The following is a 20,492-nucleotide window of genomic DNA, read 5'->3' on the forward strand; positions in this document are numbered from 1 at the left end:
CAGCCCGCCGGCACCACTCCAGCGGTTAACAGGCGGTGTAACAGGCCCTGAGGATTCTCTGCTCTGCGCTGCCCCTGCCTTCCTGTGTTTATAGTCCAGCGGGAGAGAGTCGGTAGTCAAATAATTGCACCTCTGCACGTTTACAAACTGTGGACAGTGCCAAGAAGGAGAAGCACAGGGTGCAGGAAGTGGCAGGGGGCGTGGTAGAGGCAGTGCAGAGCTGGCCGGCTGCCGCGTGGACAGCTGGTAGTAAAGCCGGTAAGTGTGGAAGCCACGACAGGAAAGCCGGTGAGAGGTGGTGGTGGCTCCGTTACAGGGGTGGCCCTCGAGTTGGAGAAAGGCGGAAAAAACTCAAAAACCTTCTAAGAACCTAACCGATTGCCGTGGAACATGACCTCATCGTTACCAAGTCCCCGTCATAGCCCTAGGGTAAATGGAAAACCTAAACTAAGCAAAACCAAGAAAAAACACATTGCAATCGGCTAACGTTGGGAAACTTTAGGAGAAGCAAAAGAAAACCAAGTAGTGCCCTCTAGTCTAAAGGTTTATTTTATTTAATTCCCACCCCCCTTCCTTATTTCAATGCATCCATCTCCTGTGTGGGAATTTTTTTTTTTTTTTTAGTTAGTCTTTTAGTTCATTTATTTTTTAGAAAGAGAGAGCGCACACAGGGGAGGGGTAGAGAAGGAGAGAGAGAGAATCCCAAGCAGGCTCCACAGTGTCAGTGCAGAGCTTGACCTGGGGCTTGAACATACAAACTGGGAGATCATGACCTGAGCTGAAATCCAGGGTCAGACTCTCAACCCACTGAGCCACCCAGGTGCCCCTGGAACTTTTAATAGAGAAAGGTTTCTCAACTTCTGAAAAATATTGCTTAGTTGAATTGCACCTTCGCATTTCCCCATATTCCCATTTTTATTACTTTGGGGGAGGGGTGGAGGGCGGTATAAAGGATAAACTGGTCTGTAAATCTGATCTCCACTCCTGATTTTGTAGGTGATAGCAGTGGTTTTCAAGTGTATTTTTCATGATGTTTTTGACATACGAGATAAAGAGCTCAGAAATATAAGCTCTTTCACTGTCTCTCCACAATGTAGTGTGGAAAGATAGTGACCATTTTGTGAAGACCCTGTAATTTGGGGTGGCTAAATTATTGCCCCAAAGCGTATTTGGTGCTGCCCAGGCCTCCTTCCCCTCCAGACAGTTAATGGGGAGGGAGGCAGAGGCCCCGCCCCCGTGCTGCTAACCTTGGGGCAAACCCGGTGGATCCCACTTCCTCTCAGCAACGGCATGGGTTTGCCTGGGGATTCAAAGCCTGTTGAACCAGCCTTATTTCCAAGCAGTATATGGGGGAACTCCCAAGTAACTTGCCCATGCCACCTGCTAGGGCTGGAGAAGAGAGGTCTGAGGCTTTAAGAATCTAACTGGCTGATTCGAATTTGCCAGACCAGTCTTCGATTTCGCACTTTACTGAGCTTATTAACAAATCTTTCTAGATGACACTGCTTAGACGCCAAAGGTGTGTCCGTGTTGTGTATTTCCTTCCTCTTTTTTTTTGGTCTTGTGTATTTTAGGTCTTCGGAATCCATCAGTCACACAAGCCCCTTGGAGCTTCTAGTTCTTTTTCCAGACATGCTTTGTCCCCCAGTACTCAGTTCCTTTACTTTCTACTCTTTTTGTTTTTTATTTTCTCCTTCTCCTCCTCCTCCTTCTCCTCCTTCTTCTTCTTCCTCCTCCTCCTCCTCCTCTTCTTCTTCTTCTTCTTCTTCTTCTTCTTCTTCTTCTTCTTCTTCTTCTCTTTTTTAAATCACTTTTCCTCTGCCCCTTAACTGCTATTCCACTTGTATTGTTTTTTTCCCCATGCTATGCTCTGTCCTTGTCCCTCTTCTCTCTCCTTTCCCTTTTGTTTTTCCCATCCTGTGTTCCCTTGTTACATCTCACGAACTCAGAAATTGCCCTGGAAATGCCATGGGTATCACCATCTATTGAGTGGTAAGGGCTGCTCCCACTTTGCCTTGGAAGATGACATTTCCCAGAGTGTTCCCGGTGGAGGCTGACTGGTCTGACCCAGATAATGCCGCCAGTTAAAATAACCCTGACTTAGGGCCCATGGGACTCACCAGTCATTATGCTGTATTGGAAAGTAAAACTGATTTGGCAGCCTCATTAGATTATAATCAGCTCAAATCTTCCTTCTGGCTTCACAGAGCATAGCATGTGTCCCCAGGAGCAGCAGAGGGAAGAAAACCACATCTCCTCCCCGGCTTTTTGTACTTCTTCTAGGCTCTTGGCTCGAATTAAATATTTGCTCATTGGCCACCATGCTTATCACCTTAAGTGGGTTTCTAATTTCTTTTAGAAGCTATGGGGAGCTCCAAGATAGCATCTACCATTTTAAGAGTACAGTTCCAGAGTAGAGATTGTGTAGGCCAACGGATGCTGGGCCAAGAAGTCTGAGCCATATTCCATAATAATAGTAATAATAGCTACCACTTATTGGATGCTTATTAAATACCAGACCCTTTTCTATATTAATTCATTTCATCTTCAGATTAATCCTATGAGATATGTATATATTATCCCTATTTCAGGTGGAGGATGTTGTGGCACAGAGTGATTAAGTAACTTGCCCAAAGTAACAGTTAATAAGTAGCAGATTCAGGATTGGAGCCCAGACAGACTGACCTCAGTATCCATGCCCCTTAATATTTTCCTATACCACCATCATGACATGAAAACAATGACTCTCAGGAAGAGTCCTTTGAAACAACAGAGAGTGATTGGTGGATGAGTCAAGGAACACAAGATAAGAGCCTCTTCTAAAATATCCTGGTATGCAAATAGTAAAGTCTGAATTAGAGTCAAAGCAGTGAATATGGAAAGCTACAGATGTAAGAGATGGTGTGAAGGATTCATCTGAACTAATTTGGGACACAAAGGGAAGAGCATGGCCTGGATGTTCTGCCCTGGGAGAATCATGGGGTCATGGGCAGAAGTAAGAGGTGGCAGAAAGGACCTCTGACTTGTGTGGCCCTGAGATATTGGGTTGATAATGTTTCCAAGCTGCAGGGATGAAGCATCCTCCCACTGCCCCGTATTCTATCCCTGAAAGGAGGGAGGCTGATGTGGATTAGTTACACTCAAGGAGGCCAGCATGCTAGAAGGTGGGGCTCTTGCTGAGAGAAGTGTAAAGATTATAAACAGAACCACCCTTCACCCCCTGTCTTTTCTAGGATGATAGAAAGTCAGGTTCCAGGCACCTCCAGGCCTGAGGTCCTCCTGTAGATGGGGCCAGGGAAAAGAAGCCTAGGGGATAGTTCAGAGGAAGGGCTCCCTCACATTTTACACATTCCCCTACTTCCTTCTCTGGAGGGACAATGGTAAGATATGAGAGTCAGGAACATAGTGAGGGCTGGAGAGAAAATAGACAAGTAACAGGCTATCGAGCCTGCTCTAATTCTAGGTCTGGTATTAAAGGAGGAAAAAAAAAAAAGTCCTCAAAACTAGCTCCCCAGGGTAGAACTGGAAGTGTGATACTGAAACTCCAGGCTGTATTGAAGACTATATGTTTACCCTTGATCAATGTCCTCCATAATCCAGAGCAAAAGTCATCAACAGGGGGAGTTTAAGGATTCAGTATCCATCTGTATCAACCATGATAATGACATTTCCTTTGTCTAATCAGTTTTAAATTCTCTGGAGTTCTTTAGTGACCGAATCCACCTATGTTTTCCTATTTCAATAAGATACTCAGTGGCAATAAATATCCTTGAAATATTTGTTTAAAAGGGCTATAAAGAGCTCCAAAAAGAAAGACATCTCCATGTACCCTCTGAAACATTGCTGGTGCCTGATAAAATGACGTATCTGAAGCCCTGATTTAAACAAGCTCTTGTTGCCGATAAACAAACAAAAACCAAGGGCCATGTGAATGTTAATAATTTGGAGATGTAGGTGGAGGTATCAATATTCTTGAATAACACATGTTCACACTTCATCTTTTTAATTAACAAAGTTCTTTTCCTTGTAATTTCAGCAGGAGGGATCCCAGGGTAAGAGAACAAAACTTGGATTTATGTGAATAGGATTTTTTTTTATTTCATCACTGAATCCAAATAGTGTTTTCCTAGTGTGAAAACAGATGGCAGAGACTTTATTTGTGGTCAAAGGCATTATGCATGAGAGTGAACCTTTCTTCAACAGGCAGATTTGAATAAATTCAGGAAATGATTTAAGACATGATAGGTCTCCTGGAATCTGATCTATAGCAGGTGATTTTATTAACAAAATTTATACACTCAAACCCACTGAATCAGAGGAGCTAATTTTCATTCTGGCAAATCATCAGGTTTTTGTTTTTTGTTTTTTTTTTTCTGTCATTGAGTACCTGTCTGGACATTGATGTTGTCTTGGGAAACTCAGACTATGAGTCAGAGTTTGCATGTTTCTCCATCCTTGCTGAAGAATGTCTTCTCATCTTGTTTTCAAGACCTCATTGTGTTGAAAAGAAATTATTTGAGGGTCACCTGGGTGGCTCAGTCAGCTAAGCATCTGACTTTAACTCAGGTCATGATCTCGTGGTTCACAAGCTTGAGCCCCAAGTTGGGCTCTGTGCTGACAGCTCCGAGGCTGGAGCCTGCTTCAGATTCTGTGTCTCCCTCTCTCTCTTCCCCTTTTCTCTCTCTCTCTCTCTCTCTCAAAAATAAACATTTAAAAAAATAAAAAAAAAATAAAAAACTACTTGAGGAGACAACCAAATCCTGGCTTGCTGTTAACCTTATTAGTGTATACATTATAATTTGGGTATTTCTAACAATGCAAAGTTTAAGTGGGGTATTATCCTTAAAAGATGTTAGAAACCATAAATTACTTTGCAATTGTAAATTGTAAAATGGTGTTATTATAACACATAGCTTGGAGATAAAGCCAAATTTCTCCTGCATTCCCAATGGAAATTAGACAATTGGGTTAACTCCTCCCTGCTTCCAGAGTATAAGTTGGATAACTACAGTTTTGGAGCCAAAAGGGGATACCTGCAGGAAGTTATTGAAGGCCATACACAGATGTGGGAAATAGTTGGAAATATGTGTTTTCTGTGACTTAACTGTCATGGTTTATTCTTGGGAAAATTTCCTCCTGAGTTCATCAGTGAATTTCTTGGATTGTAGTACCTTGATTTTTCTTCTCTTCTCAGTTTCTTTTCACCCCTACCAATTCATTGACTTAAATTCATGTAATGAAGGAAGATTAAGTGATACAGTGCCAGAGCTTGCCTGAGGGCTCTGAACTGGACAAGGCATAGGTGATGTCCACTAATGAAATCTTTGTTTGGCCATGTCGGGCATGTAAGTCCTCATAGATCTTGGGGGGGGGGGTGTCTTAAACTTTAGTGTGATGAGAATCTCCTGGTTAATAATAACCTGGTAAAAAACCAAAACCAAGTTCTGTTACATTAAGTCTGAGAAAGAGTCCAGGAATCTATATTTATAATCATGGCAGGGAATTCTGATGCAGTTGGTCGAAGGGACTGCAGTTTGAGAAACACTGCATAGAGTCCTAACTCTGTGGCATCCTGGTGCTCAAGAAAATGGATTAAAGTCCCTACTTGTCTTTATTTTTAGACTTAAAAAATTTTTTTTATTATATTTTAAGTAGACTCCACACTCAGCGTGAGGCTTGAACTCACAACCCAGAGACTGAGTTGTGTGCTCTACCAACTGAGTCAGCCACATGCCCCCCTACTTTTCTTTGTGTAGAAATAATGTATTCTGTCTCAATGAGTGAATGGATGAATGTGGCATTGTCTACTCTGGGAGGTTTAATGATTCTGATCTCTTCTTCACCAAGGTTGGGAAATGCTAGGTGAGTGGATATTCCCAGAGACGACATGGTCTCTGACCAAAGAAGCTGTGTAAGAATATAGATCCAAGCCTTCAATACTCTACACTTAAATCACTTTTTCTGAGTTGAATTGTAAATCAATAGGAAACAACTAGAGCCAGCCAATTAGTAAATAAACACAAAAACAGGAAGAGCACAGAGGATGGCACAAAGCAGGGGGGATCTGGTTAATCCTGTATGAGCAATATAAACAGTGGCAGCTCAAAGAGCTGTGGGTTAAGAAGCTATGTGATCACAAAGGAGGCCGGCGGTTCTCAGTCTCAAAATGCTACTGTGTGACTTCGGTAAATGTGTTTAGATCCCTGTTATTCTGGGGTCTGGCATGTAAAAGGTACAAGTAGGGCTCGGTGTAGAGAGCATAGAGATCTATTACATGGCCCCCAACAATTTACTTTTGGCAGGCACTCGGAGGGAAGCGGAGCCTTGGCTCTCAGAGCTCACGGGTAGTTTGGCAAATGTTTCTTGTGTACCTACTGTGTGCTCAGCATTGAGCCCCGAGCCATGATAGGTCTGACTCACGTTCTGTGTTCATTACTGGCCAGACAGGTGCCTTGCATTTCTCAGAGCCAAACTGAAGCCGGCTTTAAATCCCTGGGTGTAGCATACAGACATAAGCAGCTTTCTATGTTCTGAACTTTCTCTCTTGCTTAAAGGGACAACTCTATGCCACAACCTGGAGAGATTAAAATGCCACCTAATTGCTGCAGATCACTGATTTCGAGTTCCCAAACTGACAAAACTGAAAGATGAAGACCCCTGACGCTGTTGAGAAACAGGCACCTAACCCCAGGCATGAATTAGTACGTGGGAGAAAACATCAGGTAAGTGGGCAAAATATGGACTTGAGAGTCAGACTTGAATTCAAATCCTGATTCTATCACTTCTTGCTTGCTGAGCAGTTTCCTCATTTCTTACAAAAAAAAAAAAAAAAAAAGATTCTACCCACCTCATCAGGTTTATGTAACAGTTGATAAGATACAAACATATAGCACAGTAGTGGCATATAACGGGGACTTGGGAAATATAAAATACTCCCTTCTCCTCCTTGTCCTCATATCCTGGGCCTTAGGGAATTATAATCTTGCCTTTGGCAAAACCTCAGATGAAGCACACAGTACATTTTGGTTTGAACCTTCCTGAGATGAGTGTGCTTGGGGGAGAAGGCCTGTGTCAGAGTTCCCTGCAAATTGAGCATAAAATATCAGGAACCAGAAACCATTATCTCTCTAGGAGATTGTTTATACCAGGGTTCCTATCAGAAATAGGGCATAAGACAAGGGTTTGTATGCAGGTGGTTTGGGAAATGAGGTCAGCGAATGGGAGTGGGGGATGGGGAAGAAGGAAAACAAGACAAGCAGCAAAGCCAGTTGGTAAAGAGTTTGTTGTCAAGTTTGGTCACTGCTGTGAGAAACTGGGGCCTGTTCCTTCTGGGACTGAGAGCCATGAAAAATGCCTCTCAGAACTGTCCACTCAAGGGACACAAGTGGGACAGGCACCCGCAAGTTCTCAGCCCTGACATGTCAAGGATTGCCCCCAGGTGTCATCTCCCTCGCTTCACTAGTTTCGCACAAGTGCTGGGTGGTTCCCGTTGGTGTCCTAGCCCAGTGTCTGAGAAGTCGAGGCAAGGATGTGGCAGAAGTGAGGTGCACTCGGGAAAATCAGAGTAAAATGTTAGGGTCCAGAGCATGTGAATGTGACCAAGTCCAATACTGGGATCAAAGGAAATGCCGACCGACAGAAAAATGACCAAGTGTGTTTCTCCTTTCAAACCTCAGACACCTCTACTGTTTACAAAAGTAGCTGCTAGAATATTCTTCAAGTGCCTCCATGTGGCATTGCACAGCCTCACTTGTCTCTTGGTTTCCTGAGCTCTAATTCAGGTACCGCCTCATTAACTTTGTACTTGATGACATATTTTCTTCCTTGTCCTCCAGTTTCTTTACATGTTTTAGTTGTGTCCCTCTTCTTCACAAGAGACACTTCTCTCCTTGGGTGGCTTCAGATGGAGTCTTCTAATTTTTTTTTTTTTAATTCCATCAGCACCTAACTGAGCTCAGCAAAAACCTGTTGACTTGAACTCACTTGATACAAGATGATAAATCCTTTCTCTAGTGAACACAGGCAGTAACTTCTTTGACATCAGCTGTAGCAACTTCTTTCTAGATATTTCTCGTGAGGCAAGGGAACAAAAGCAAAAATAAACTATTGGGACTACATTAAAATAAAAAGCTTCTGCACAGCAAAGGAAACAATCAGCAAAACTAAAAGGCAACCTATGGAATGGGAGAAGTTATTGTCAAATGACATATCTGATAAAGGGTTAGTGTCCAAAATAGACACAGAATTTATAAAACTCAACACCCAAAAAACAAATAATCCAATTAAAAAATGGGCAGAAGACATGAATAGACATTTCTCCAAAGAAGACAGACACATGAAAAGATGCTCCACATCACTTATCATCAAAACTACAATGAGATATCACCTCACACCTGTCAGAATGGGTAAAATCAGCAACACAAGAAACAACAGGTGTTGGTGAGAATATGGAGGAAAAGGAAGCCTCTTACATGGTTGGTGGGAATGCAAACTGGTGCAGCCATCGTGTAAAACAGTATGTATGGAGTTTCCTCAAAAAGTTAAAAATAGAACTCCCCTACAATCCAACCATCACACTACTAGGTGTTTATCCAAAGAATACAAAAATACTAATTCAAAGGGATACATGACTCTGATGTTTATAGCACCATTACTTACAGTAGCCAAATTATGGAAACAGCCCAAGTGCCCATAGATAGATGAATGGAGAAAGAAAAGCAACTGGGTGGCTTGGTCCGTTAAGCATCCAACTTCAGCTCAGGTCATGATCTCATGGTTTGTGAGTTCAGGCCCTGCATTGGGCTGTCTGCTGTCAGCACAGAGCCCGCTTCAGATCCTTTTTCCCTCTCTCTCTCTGCCCCTCCCCCACACTCCCGGTGTCTCTCGAAAATAAATAAACTTAAAAAAAATTAAAAAAAAAGAAGAGGTGGTATATATACACAATGGGATATTATTTACCCATACAAAATAATGAAATCTTGCCATTTATAACGAGATGGGTGGAGCTAGAGAATATTATGCTGCGCAAAATAAGTTCGTCAAAAAAAATGCCACATGGTTTCACTTTTGTATGGGATTTAAGAAACAATACAAACGAGCAAAGGGGAAAAAAGAGAGGCAAACCAAGAAACAGAGTCTTAACTATAGAGAACAAACTGATGGTTACCAGAGGGGAGGGGGGAATGGATTAACTAGGTGATGGGGATGAAGGAGTGCACAGGTGATGTATGGAAGTGTTGAATCACTATATTGTACACCTGAAACTAATATTACGCCGTATGTTAACTAATTGGAACTTGAATAAAAAATTAAAAAAATCCTTTCTCTAGAAGCACAATGATTTTTTTCAGGGGCTTGTGCATCTTTCTACTCCTTAAGTATATTGGGACCCTCACCAATTAATGGGGCTTCGAAAGCAACATCTATAATGAGGGGCAGGGAGGTGGGAGCACAATGCCAGTGCCTCAGGGTGTTGTAGGGTTTTCACCAGCAATTCATTCTGTGCTCTTTGTATTTGCTTTCATTCCAATTGCTTCACAGCAGTAGCACTCAGAAGGGACATATATTTAGACTAGACTTCAAGCCTCTTGTTGAAGCTTATAATGAAACACAAATGCACTGGTCCTTTTTCTGCCTATCCTTTTCCCTCTCTGCTTTAGTCCTGCCCAACTGTAGACACCTTGTTAAGCATGAATAGTAACTAGGACCTGGGTGGATCAGCAGGGAACTCACATTTGTTGGATTCTTTGAGATGGCAAAAAAGGAACATATCTAAGTCACTCTCTGTATTTCTTAGTGTGAACTTAGAGCCACTTACATGAGGACTATTCATGGCCACCACATTTAGGTGGGCAGGTTGTGCACTGCACAACTCTCAGGAAGCATTCGCATTGTCGTCAGTATGAACGTGTTCCTGGAGGAGTACGGTGAATAACCTGTGAGGTCCCAAATAGTGACCCTCCCTGTCTGAGGCTCCACTCCAGTTCTACTGAGTCAGAATCTCTAGGGAAGGGGCCCATGAGTCTACATTTTAACAAATTTTACAGGTTTCTATTAACACTGAAGTTTGAAAATCACCACTTAAGAGATAGGTTTTAACACAAAGATGCACCAGAAAGATCCTAATCAATTGAATGGAGCCCACATGATCTGAATACAATATGCACAGTGTTGTCAGTCCTGGAAATAGTCTTTCTTTTTTCGTGAAATATGTGAATGAAGTGTTGGTGTCTTCACCAAGAGGTGGCACACCTAAGGGTTCTGAGGAAATAAATGTATAGACCCTATGTATGGACTTGTGTATAAACAATTTTGTATATACATACAGGATAGCTTTTTTGAATTTATACAGCTGTACTTAAAAGTAGCTGGTATTAGTTAATCCTATGTTAACAGTTTGGATATTTTTCACTTGTACATTTGGGACTTTTTCTTTTGGTTGATGAAAGTTGCATATGTTAAGTGTGTGAATGAAGTGAAAAAAAAAATGTGGGAAATTATCTCACCACCTGTGCCATCACTGGATCCTCTGCTTCCCAGGCTTAAAGTTCTTCTGGCTTCATGAAGAACTCAGTGAATAATTGCCGTTCAGAATATGATTGCCCTACTAGTGATCTGGCCATTTTTTCAATGTCTTTCAAACAGGCCTCTATTGTTTTCTTCCCTGTGTGCTTTTATATTCCAACTTTCCAAGAGAGAAATTCTGATCGGGCTGGGTTGTCACCACTCAATGTGGAGTGCTCTGATTAGGTAGCTTCTTAGGTCAAGTTGTCTCCTTGGCAATGTCTTGCTCATGTTTATCTTATGGACATGTGGTTGCCTCAGTCCTGGGCACTCATTTTTGGTTCAGTGACCATCAGCGATAGTATCTTAATAAAGAATAAAGAATATCCATGACCACTTTCCTCTGAATGGAGATGTGGGCATAGCCAACATCTAGTACTTTACTGTTTGTTAGAACAGGAAGGAAATGTAATTACTCAATATGCCATCTAGATGCCATATCCTGTAACAATAAGAGCTGAGATATATATATATATATATATATATATATATATATACACATATATATTGAGTACCACCTTATGCCAGACATTTTTTCTGATCACTTGAATAGCATTCATAACTTAACCTTCAAAAGCAACTTTTTGTGGTAGATGCTATTATTAACTTCATTTTACAGATTAGAACATTGAGGAATAGAACTTGCCCAACGGTTTGTATATGGTGGAGCCACAATTAGATCTCACACTATTTAGCTGTGAAGTCATTGCCTTTTATGACTATGTTGGGGTTGTGATAGAGGATCGTGTGTGTGTGTGGCGGGGGTAAGACAATTAGGGAGAATGAAATGCACAAATTAGGTCTGGTAGGCAAAGCATAGGCAGAAGCCTCCATTGGTGCATGTTGGGGGAAGGAGTTGTAAGACAATGACAGGCAGATGCCACAAAGGGACAAGACACAGCTGGACTTGCCTTGAGGGCCAGACAGGATTCTAAAAAGATATCCTGAGAGGTTATTCTTACTCCTTCCTTGATTTCTTAAAAAGGAGTATAAACGACATTTAATTGCCCATGGTTCCTTTTAAAAATAAAGGCATAGTAGCGCCTGGGTGGCTCAGTCGGTTGAGCGTCTGACTTTGGCTCAGGTCATGATCTTGCGGCTTGTGAGTTCAAGCCCCGTGTCAGGCTCTGTGCTGACAGCTCAGAGCCTGGAACCTGCTTCTGCTTCTGTGTCTCCCTCTCTCTCTGCCCCTAACCCACTCGCATTCTGTCTCTGTCTCTCTCAAAAATAAATAAACATTAAAAAAATAATAATAAAAAAAAGGCACAGTAAACACCTTCTTTTGGGGCCATTATCCCCCATCCTGGCCAGTTCCTCCAGGGGGCGCCTTGCATTCCTTGATAGAAAAGCCTTGAGAATTTAGGGTTAGACAGGAAAGTTTGGGTCTGACTGTCAAAAGAAAGTGAAGGGTATTATCCTGTATTGCTGAGGAGCAGTTTGCAGCGAAGTTTGCAGCGGGGACGTGGAATGGAAGACCGTTCCACTCTGAAGAATGCTCTTAAGGTCCATGACCAGAGCAGCTACTAAGCTGTAATCAGTCTCCACCAAAGTTTGAGGCAAGGAGTTTAGCATTTCAGGAGGAAAGGGGGCTATTGAATTACTACAATAATTATCTTCATTTTCTTTCTTTCCCTCTTTGTTTGCAGAGAGAGAGATCTGGTCTGCTCAAGTCAATGTGTTCTACATTGCTTGCTGTGGGCTGTCTCCCAAATCCTTAACTCTTTGAGTAAAACACAGTAATCATTGAAAAATCATTTTGAGAGCCCATACGGGTTTTGTCAAGGTCTTCTTGGTGCTTCTGAAGTGTAATCTTTTCACCTTTCATTAGCTACTTGTTTTCTTTCAATCAATGCCTTAGGAAGTAACACAGGAGATCAGAGAAAAAAATGGCTATTTTATGTCATTCCTAGGTTACAATCAGTTTCTTGTAGGTTGGGATTAATTTTGCATAGTCCTGACTGAAAACAGGATGATGGACAGGATGACCTTTGCCCTCCCAAAATCTGAGCAGGCCAAGGGGCTGTGCAAGGTTTGGGTTCTGGCCAATACTAGGCACAATGAATGAATTGGGTATTTATATACCCAAAACCAGTACTCTGCTGAGAATAGAATTTGAAGGAAGGGCCTATAGTTCTCTGGGTCAGTTGTTCCTCTGAGAAACACTCACAAAGATGTTCTCTGTTTCAGGCAAAACAATTACTCTAGAGACTTTGGGAGTTTCAAGACAACTGAATGCACGATAAGAAAGGGGATATCTTGGAGAAGACAGACTGCTCATCTCTACTGGGATTCTTCTGTAAGTCACATTATTGACTTCAAGAGGCCATGAAAGTGTGTCTTTCCTTGAGACAGTAAACTCTCTGTTTTCTGAAGTGAATGGAAAAAAAGGGGTGTATTGGTTCGCCATGTCAGTTTCCAGAAATGAGTATACTGTACAACGTACTTCATCTACAATGCTACCAAATATAATTTATTGTTACTCAGATGATTCAGAAGACCTTCTGGTATCTCATCAAGGTAAACAGCAAATATTTTGTGCTGCAGCTGTGTGGAGGAGACATTGCCCAGTGATTTCTAGAAATGAGTCAGAAAAATAAAAATAAATACTTTTCTCTGTTATAACATATTCTAAACCAGTCATTCAATCAATTGGAACTTACAATTTATTTATCACTGTTGAGGAATTAAAAAATAGGTATGTGGGGAATATAAAGAAATGTAAGTAGTGGACCCACTGGTTGCAAACAGAGTTACATCTACAAAAGTTCTTTGTCAGAGCTTAAGACTAGAACTTAGTATTTGGGGTTTGTGATGGGTTTGCTAGATCTGCTCTGGCATACTGTCTATGCCACCTGCCTTCTAATATGCCTTCTTGTACTGTAGTGGCTGAAGAGCCAAACACCACATTTTCCAGACTACCCTACCCTCAGGGCTCTGGATGTCATTTAAGTTCTGCCATTATGTTGCACTGTGCAATGTTTAGAAGGTAGAAATGAGGCAGAGGCCATGCTTTCACTGCTTCTGTGTTTTCTTTGAAGTTTGGTCATAGAGGCATTAGAATTTTCTTTTTTTTTTTTTAAATTTTTTAGTTGTTTATTTATTTTTGAGAGAGAGAGTGTGAGCAGGGGAGCGGCAGAGAGAGAGGGAGACACAGAATCCAAAGCAGGCTCCAGGTTGTGAGTTGTCAGCACAGAGCCCAATGTGGGGCTTGAACCCTCCAGTTGTAAGATCATGAACTGAGCCAAAGTCGGACACTTAACCGACTGAACCACCCAGGCGCCTCTCTCTCCCTCTCTCTTTTTTTTAATGTTTATTTGTTTTTGAGAGGGAGAGAGTGAGAGTGGGTGAGGGGCAGAGGGAGAGGGAGACACAGAATCCAAAGCAGGCTCCAGGCTCTGAGTTGTCAGCACAGAGCCCAATGTGGGGCTTGAACTCAAGAACCGTGAGATCATGACCTGAACGGAAGTCGGACACTTAACAGACTGAGCCACCAGGCGCCCTAAGGCATTTGAATTTTCTGCAGCAGCATTAGCAGAAGTGTGTGACTGTCAGGAGACAGTCACAGAAAGCTCATTTGCAAGTGAGGATTAAAGCATGTCTGGTTTGGTGTGGTGTCAGCTTCCTGTCCATGAGGGCCGCTCCACTGTAATGGCTTCCGGACTTTGGTAGTCATAACGTTTAAGAGGTGGCAGTTTCCTAATCTTGGGAGAACCAAGAGCTCCCCTGGTGACCCAGATCTACCATGTAATTTCGGGAGACATTTCTGAAATGTCAACCTAAATCCTTGACTCTCCTAATGATGCAGTAAGCTTTAAAAATTTTTTTTTAAATTATTTCTTTTTAAAGTTTATTTATTTATTTTGAGAGAGAGAGAGAGAGAGAGAGAGAGAGAGAGAGAGAATATGAGTGGGGGAGGGGCAGAGAGAGAGGGAGAGAGAGAATCCCAAGCAGGCTCCTCACTATCAATGCAGAGCCCAATGCAGGGCTCAAATTCACAAATCCCAAGATCATGACCTGAGCCAAAATCAAGAGTTGGACACTTAACCAACTGAGCCACCCAGGCGCCCTGATTCAGTAAGCTTTCTAATGCCCTATAATAAGTTTTTTCATTCTTCATTTTCTTGCTAGAATTGCTTATGTTCCCTGGAATTGAACCCTGTCCATGACTGTGATTGGTACCAGGAGGGTTATAGGCAACAGACTCTTAAAAAATTGGAAATTTGGATTTTTTTTTTCATTTGATTGGGTTTGATTTGAAAGTAGCAATGATTATGTTAGCATTAGAATATGGAATACTAGCAGTATATGACATGTAGTGGTGAAGTAGTTTCTTCAAATATTGATCACTTAGAATGAAGCGCCCAGTGAAGGCAAAGACTTTGGTAGAGTGCCTGCTGACCACCATGGTGAGAATAAAGAATACAAGATCTGTGGAGTTGGGTGGCTGTTTATAATTACATCGGAGAACTTCAAGAAAGAAAATGATATGATCAGGATTTTAAGGTTATTGTCATGAGACATATCAGAGGACTAAGGAGCTTCCACAACTTTCTAGAAAAACCATTTATTTCATGTAGCTGCAGAGCTGATGCATTCTAACATCAAATGCCATTTGATCCTGTGGGCTGATGATTAAAAGATAATCTAAACTCATAAAACCACCAGTTCTTTTATGAAAAACTTTAGGTATTGATTGGGAAAGAGTGGGACCCTGAGAATTGGGACTATTTGGATGGGTTCAGTTGAACCTGAGTACCAAGTTCCCCAAAACTCCATTGAACCTCATTGCCATAAAAGCATCTTGTCCTTCTCTGTTTGATAAGGCTGGTCAGGGCTTGCTTAGAGACTCTGTAATGACCTTACTGAGATAAGTTCCTTGCTAGGGGATTTCAGTTTTCTTCCTGCCCCTATTTCCCACCACTCATTGTTCCAGATCTGTAAGCAGAGTCAGACACCAGCATGTCCCCAGAAGGACAAGTACAATGTCTATCTTATGAAGCAAAGGTTTACACAACTGAGGAATTGCAAGAGTTTGCTCATTTATATAGGCAAAAACCTAGGGAACAGGTGTGGGAATGCATTATGAGAATCTAGGCCAGAGAGGAAGAAGCTTAATTTTAAATCTGGCTTAATTTGTTGGTGTGGGTGCATTTCCCAAAGATTCTGGACTCATTGTTCTAGTTGGTGCAACCGGTAATGGTTGTAACTCTTGGCCTGGCTGAATGACTAGAAATGGGACTCAAAGGTGGCCTACATGGAAGGAAATTCAGGCATCAAAAATCCATGGTATAATGTAGGGGGAGGAATCCTGAGAGAAAGAACCATTGAAGTAGGTATTTCACATATGACATATGACCCAGTAACTAACTAAAGAGGTCCAGAGGATGCTCTCTTCACCAATGCACTGAGAAACAAAATTGTGAGAAATATATCCTTGGCAAATATTGCAGTGTAATCCTCTCTAGGTCAGGGCAGGGGTAAAGGTGAGAGATGCGGCTATTGAAATGGGAATTTTGATTGCAGTGGGCTTGTTGAGATCCTGGAGTGGCAGAAGACAAGTAGCAGTAGTTAAATGCACGATTCAAGGTGGAAGCTGCTTCTGGTAAGGGAGCTGGAATAGTTAATTGGGTAGTTGATTGATCATGAGTAGTTAAGGATCATGATGTTTCCAGGAATGGAATAGATGACTGGTCTGTCAGGATCCCACTTGACATACCTAATCAAAAATACTCCCTTTGGGAAATAGGCCTGGCTTGTTTTTCATGGAATACCAAGTGACCATGTGACCTGAGCTGTCCATGGGCTTGGTGTTATCTGATTAATCAAGCTATAAGAATGGGTCTTCTCATTCTTCATTCTTCAACACTTCATCATTAAGTGGTCTTGAAGGCACAGGTACATTGCCTGAACAAAGGGCTCACACTCCCAGGGTATCGCCTGTTGTTGCATTGTCCTCTCCCTTAATCACTACCTATAGATCCTTGGGTGTGGGCCCAATGAACGTGTTAACTGGGTAAAAAAAAAAAAAAAAAAAAAAAAATCAAGCCTGGTTTATAGATGTGTTCCACATGACACGCTTGTATCAGCTGGAAGTCAGCTTCTGTAGCATGATAGCCCCACTCGGTGGTAATTTTGAAGGACAGTAGGGAAAGAACAATGTCTTAGTGGGAAGAACTTGTCAATATTACCTGAAAGTAAAGATGTTCAGAGGTCCAGGCTGAATCACTGGTGATGGTTAATGGGCACTGGAATAGCTAGATGGTTAGACATACAGAGGGAAAAACATAGGGGGACTGATGTCAAGGACTGAGGAAGAGGTATGTGAATGGAATTGTTAGGATGGTCACACATATCTTCATGTTCAGGATAGGGCGTGTTTTGAGGATTAGTTGCTAAGAAATAATTTGGACACATTGACCTATTTTGTGGATATCTGTAAGCCTCTTTCCACGATCTGACAGTGTTTCCTCATAATTAGATTCAGGTTATGCATTTTTTGGCAGTAATATCACTTAACTAATATTGGGTCCTCAGTGAAAATACCAGGAGGCGCATGATATCAGTTCGTACCATTAAACTGAAATTTGAGATTGCCAGTCACCATTTGGGCACCTCATGCAAATGAACCAACAGACAGAAGAGGGGTCATCATTAGGTCAGCTGGGTGATTGAGCCCCGTTGTCAAGAGGAAATAGGATTGCCATTATACAGTGGGAGCAGGGAGAAGTATTTTTGGAATGGAGGGGATTCTCTGGGGCATTTCATAGTAGTGCTGTGCCCAGTGGTAAAAGTTATATTAAATTATATTTTTAATGTGTATCTTAAATATATATACCTTTAATGGAAGACTACAGAAATTGAATATAATCAGGATCCCCTAGTGTTCAGATTCACTAGGAATAAAGATCCGGGTGACTCCATCAGCTAAATAAGTTCGCCCAGCCGTGATGCTGACTGAGGACAAAAGTAACCTACAATGGGCTGTGGAGGACAAGAGTTGTAAATACCAACTATAGACTTGCACCTGAAACTGGAACTATCATAACCACCAATGATTTCTTCCTTGCTCTGACATGTATATTTTATATAATTAACCATTTCTCTTCCTCCCTTATCCCTTTCATCGCAACTTTACATATGGTCTACTGATAGTGGTTAATTTTATAAGTGAATTTATATATAATAAATACCCTGGTGGAATTGAAACTGAACTAGAGAAGGAATGAATATCACTCAAAGATAGATGCAGACTCATGGAACTTTGAGTTTCTTTTGAGGGGAGGTGAGTACATGTTTTTTTAAGTACAGGGACAGTTATGTTATTATTGTTTGGAAGTTTAAATATGGAGAGAACGTAAGTATGGATGGATGTTGACGAGCCGGAGGAACAGTCTATGGCATTTATGGTGGATCGGTGCTCAATATCCGTTCACGATTTGTTCTGTGAACTTTCATGATCTGCACAAGTTAGAAAGTAAAATACTTGTTGACTCTCTTGCAGCTAACATTTTGGGTGTCATTTAGGCTGGGCCAATCAAACACACTTGGGTAAGATTTGGAAGGTGGAAGTGGAGTGGAGGCTATACTCTGCTGTGCTTGCTTTTTTCTGAAAAAAAAAAAAAAAAAAAAAAAAAAAAAAAGGGGGGGGGGGGGGGGGGGATTTATTTTTTTCTGTGGCAGCTTCAAGATAGGTACCAGTGTCTAGTAACCTAGCTGGTTTGAGTACTAAGAGGCAGAGCGTTGGCTCCTCCCTTATGCTGGTATGTATGTAGGCATGATACAACTTTCTGATGTGGCAGCCTTCCCACTGTAGCAGCTTCCTGATCACAGCAGTGCAGCGTGACTCTGGAGCCAGCTGCTTCCTGCAGCAGAGGCAGAAACTCCTTTGGTGACCTGTTTCTGCATTGTGGCTTTTTGTTCCTGAAAGCTTGAGTTGGAGGCTATATCTTCAGCTTTCCCAATGATTCAGTAAGCCTTTGCAGTGGCCTGTAATAAGTATTTTTCCTACTTAACACAGCTATGATGGATTCTGTTCTTTGCACGTACAATCTGATCTCTATATATACGGGTTTAGGAGACCACTATTCCTAAGCCCATACTTTACATGAGGAGCAAGCAAAGTTCAGGTGTGGCTTCTCCACTACTGCTGGTTATGTTGCCTACTTATTCTGGAGAGAAGTCTGTCAAAAATGACATGTTAGCTTATATCTTTTATTGCTTTTTATCTGCTTTTGATTCTAATAAGAAGCAGTGTGGTCTGAAGAATCTGAGACCAAAAACTGCAGAGACACAGAGGGGTTAATGAGAACATATGTCACACCCTTTATGACAGTGGTTCTCAAACTCACCTGCACATTAGAATCATGTGGGGAGTTTAAAAAATTCCTGACCTGGGCTGTCCCCAGATCAATTAAGTCAGAATCTCTGGTGTGAGTCCCAGGATTCAGTATTTTGAAAGCTCCCCAGATGATTCCAATTGGTGTTTTCAAGGTTGAAGAATCAGTTAAGTCTGGGAAGAAAGAGAGAGGTGAATTTTGGGGTTATGTAGGAGTTGCAGCTGGGGAGAAATAAAATACTAGTAAAGTAGCAAATTTACCATCTCACAGTCAAAAATCCAAAATGGGTCTCACTGGGCTAAAATTAAGGTGACTGTAGGGCTGGGTTCCTTCCTGAAGACACTAAGGGAGACTCTGCTTTCTTGCTTTTTCCAGATTCTAGATACTGTCTGCATTCCTTGGTTCTTGCCCCCCTTCTATCTTCAAAGCATGCAAAGGCTGGTTGAATCTTTCTCATGATGCCATTTTCCTAGTTCTGACTGTCTCCCTCTTCCGCTTTTACAGACCCTGTGATTCCATTGGGCTCACTACAATAATCTAGGGTCATCCTCCCCTCTCAAGGTCAGTTAATTAGCAACTTAATTCCAACTCCAACCTTAATTCCTCCTTACTGTATAACCTAACATATTCACAGGTTCTGCAGGTTAGGATGTAGATGTCTTTGGGGGAGCCATTCTGCTTATCATAGGAAATAATGGACAAGGACGCTGGAGAATAGACACCCATGGGATTCCTTCCTCATACTTTTGAATCAGAAAAGGTAATTGGAGGGGCCAAGTCACTCAAAAACTATTACAATAAAATAAGACAAAAACAGAGAGGGAGGCAAACCTTAAGAGACTCTTAAATACAGAGAACAGGGGCGCCTGGGTGGCTCAGTTGGTTGAGTGTCCGAATTTGGTTTAGGTCATGCTCTCGTGGTTTGTGAGTTTGAGCCCTGCATCAGGCTGCTATCAGCCTCTCAGTGCGGAGCCTCCCCACCCCCTTTGGATCCTCTCTTCCACTCTCTTTCTGTCTCTCCCCCATGTGCGCGCTCTCTCTCTCTCTCTCTCTCTCTCTCTCTCAAAAACTAAATAAAACATTTTTAAAAAGTTTAAAAACAGAGAACAAACTGAGGGTTGCTGGAGGGAAGGTGGGTGGGGTGTTGGGCTACAGGGGTGATGGGCACTAGGAGGGCACTTGTTGCGATGAGCACTGGGTGTTATACGTAAGTGATGAATCACTAAAGTCTACTCCTGAAACTATTATTACACTATATGTTAACGAACTTGGATTTAAATAAAATTAAAAAAAAAGAAAAGATAAAAAAAACATAAAACTTATTGCAACTCAGTATGGGAGCTATCCATCTTAAAAAAACCTATTACAATATTAATTCGGATGTGATGGGAAGCCTGGTACACTGTATATTCATACTTCTGGAAGAAGCAGGGTTAGCCAGAATGGATTGTTAAGAAATTAGATAATAATATGGGATTGTTTAGTTTGTCACTTTTCACCTATGTGCAAAATTATATTTCAATGATTTGAAACTTTTGTGCAATCACCTGGATACCTGGCTATAGATAATAGGATAATACAAACATGCAAACC

At 41.8% G+C, this 20,492-nt stretch overlaps 1 long non-coding RNA gene across 5 annotated transcripts in view; it reads left to right on the forward strand.

Moving 5' to 3' along the window:
• Positions 1-22: 22 nt before the first annotated feature.
• The window catches only part of LOC115524673, an 87,838-nt gene continuing 67,368 nt past the window's right edge, over positions 23-20,492 (forward strand). For 4 of the 5 annotated variants that reach the window (XR_003972171.1, XR_003972172.1, XR_003972181.1 and 1 more), the window contains exons 1-3: positions 23-258; positions 6,555-6,722; positions 12,751-12,859. This is a non-coding gene — a long non-coding RNA (uncharacterized LOC115524673). Of the gene's footprint in view, positions 259-6,554; positions 6,723-12,750; positions 13,190-20,492 lie in introns of those variants that run through there. The other variant, XR_003972170.1, reaches the window with a different exon arrangement.

Source organism: Lynx canadensis, chromosome A1 (genome assembly GCF_007474595.2).
Source record: "Lynx canadensis isolate LIC74 chromosome A1, mLynCan4.pri.v2, whole genome shotgun sequence".
Lineage (NCBI taxonomy): Eukaryota > Metazoa > Chordata > Mammalia > Carnivora > Felidae > Lynx > Lynx canadensis.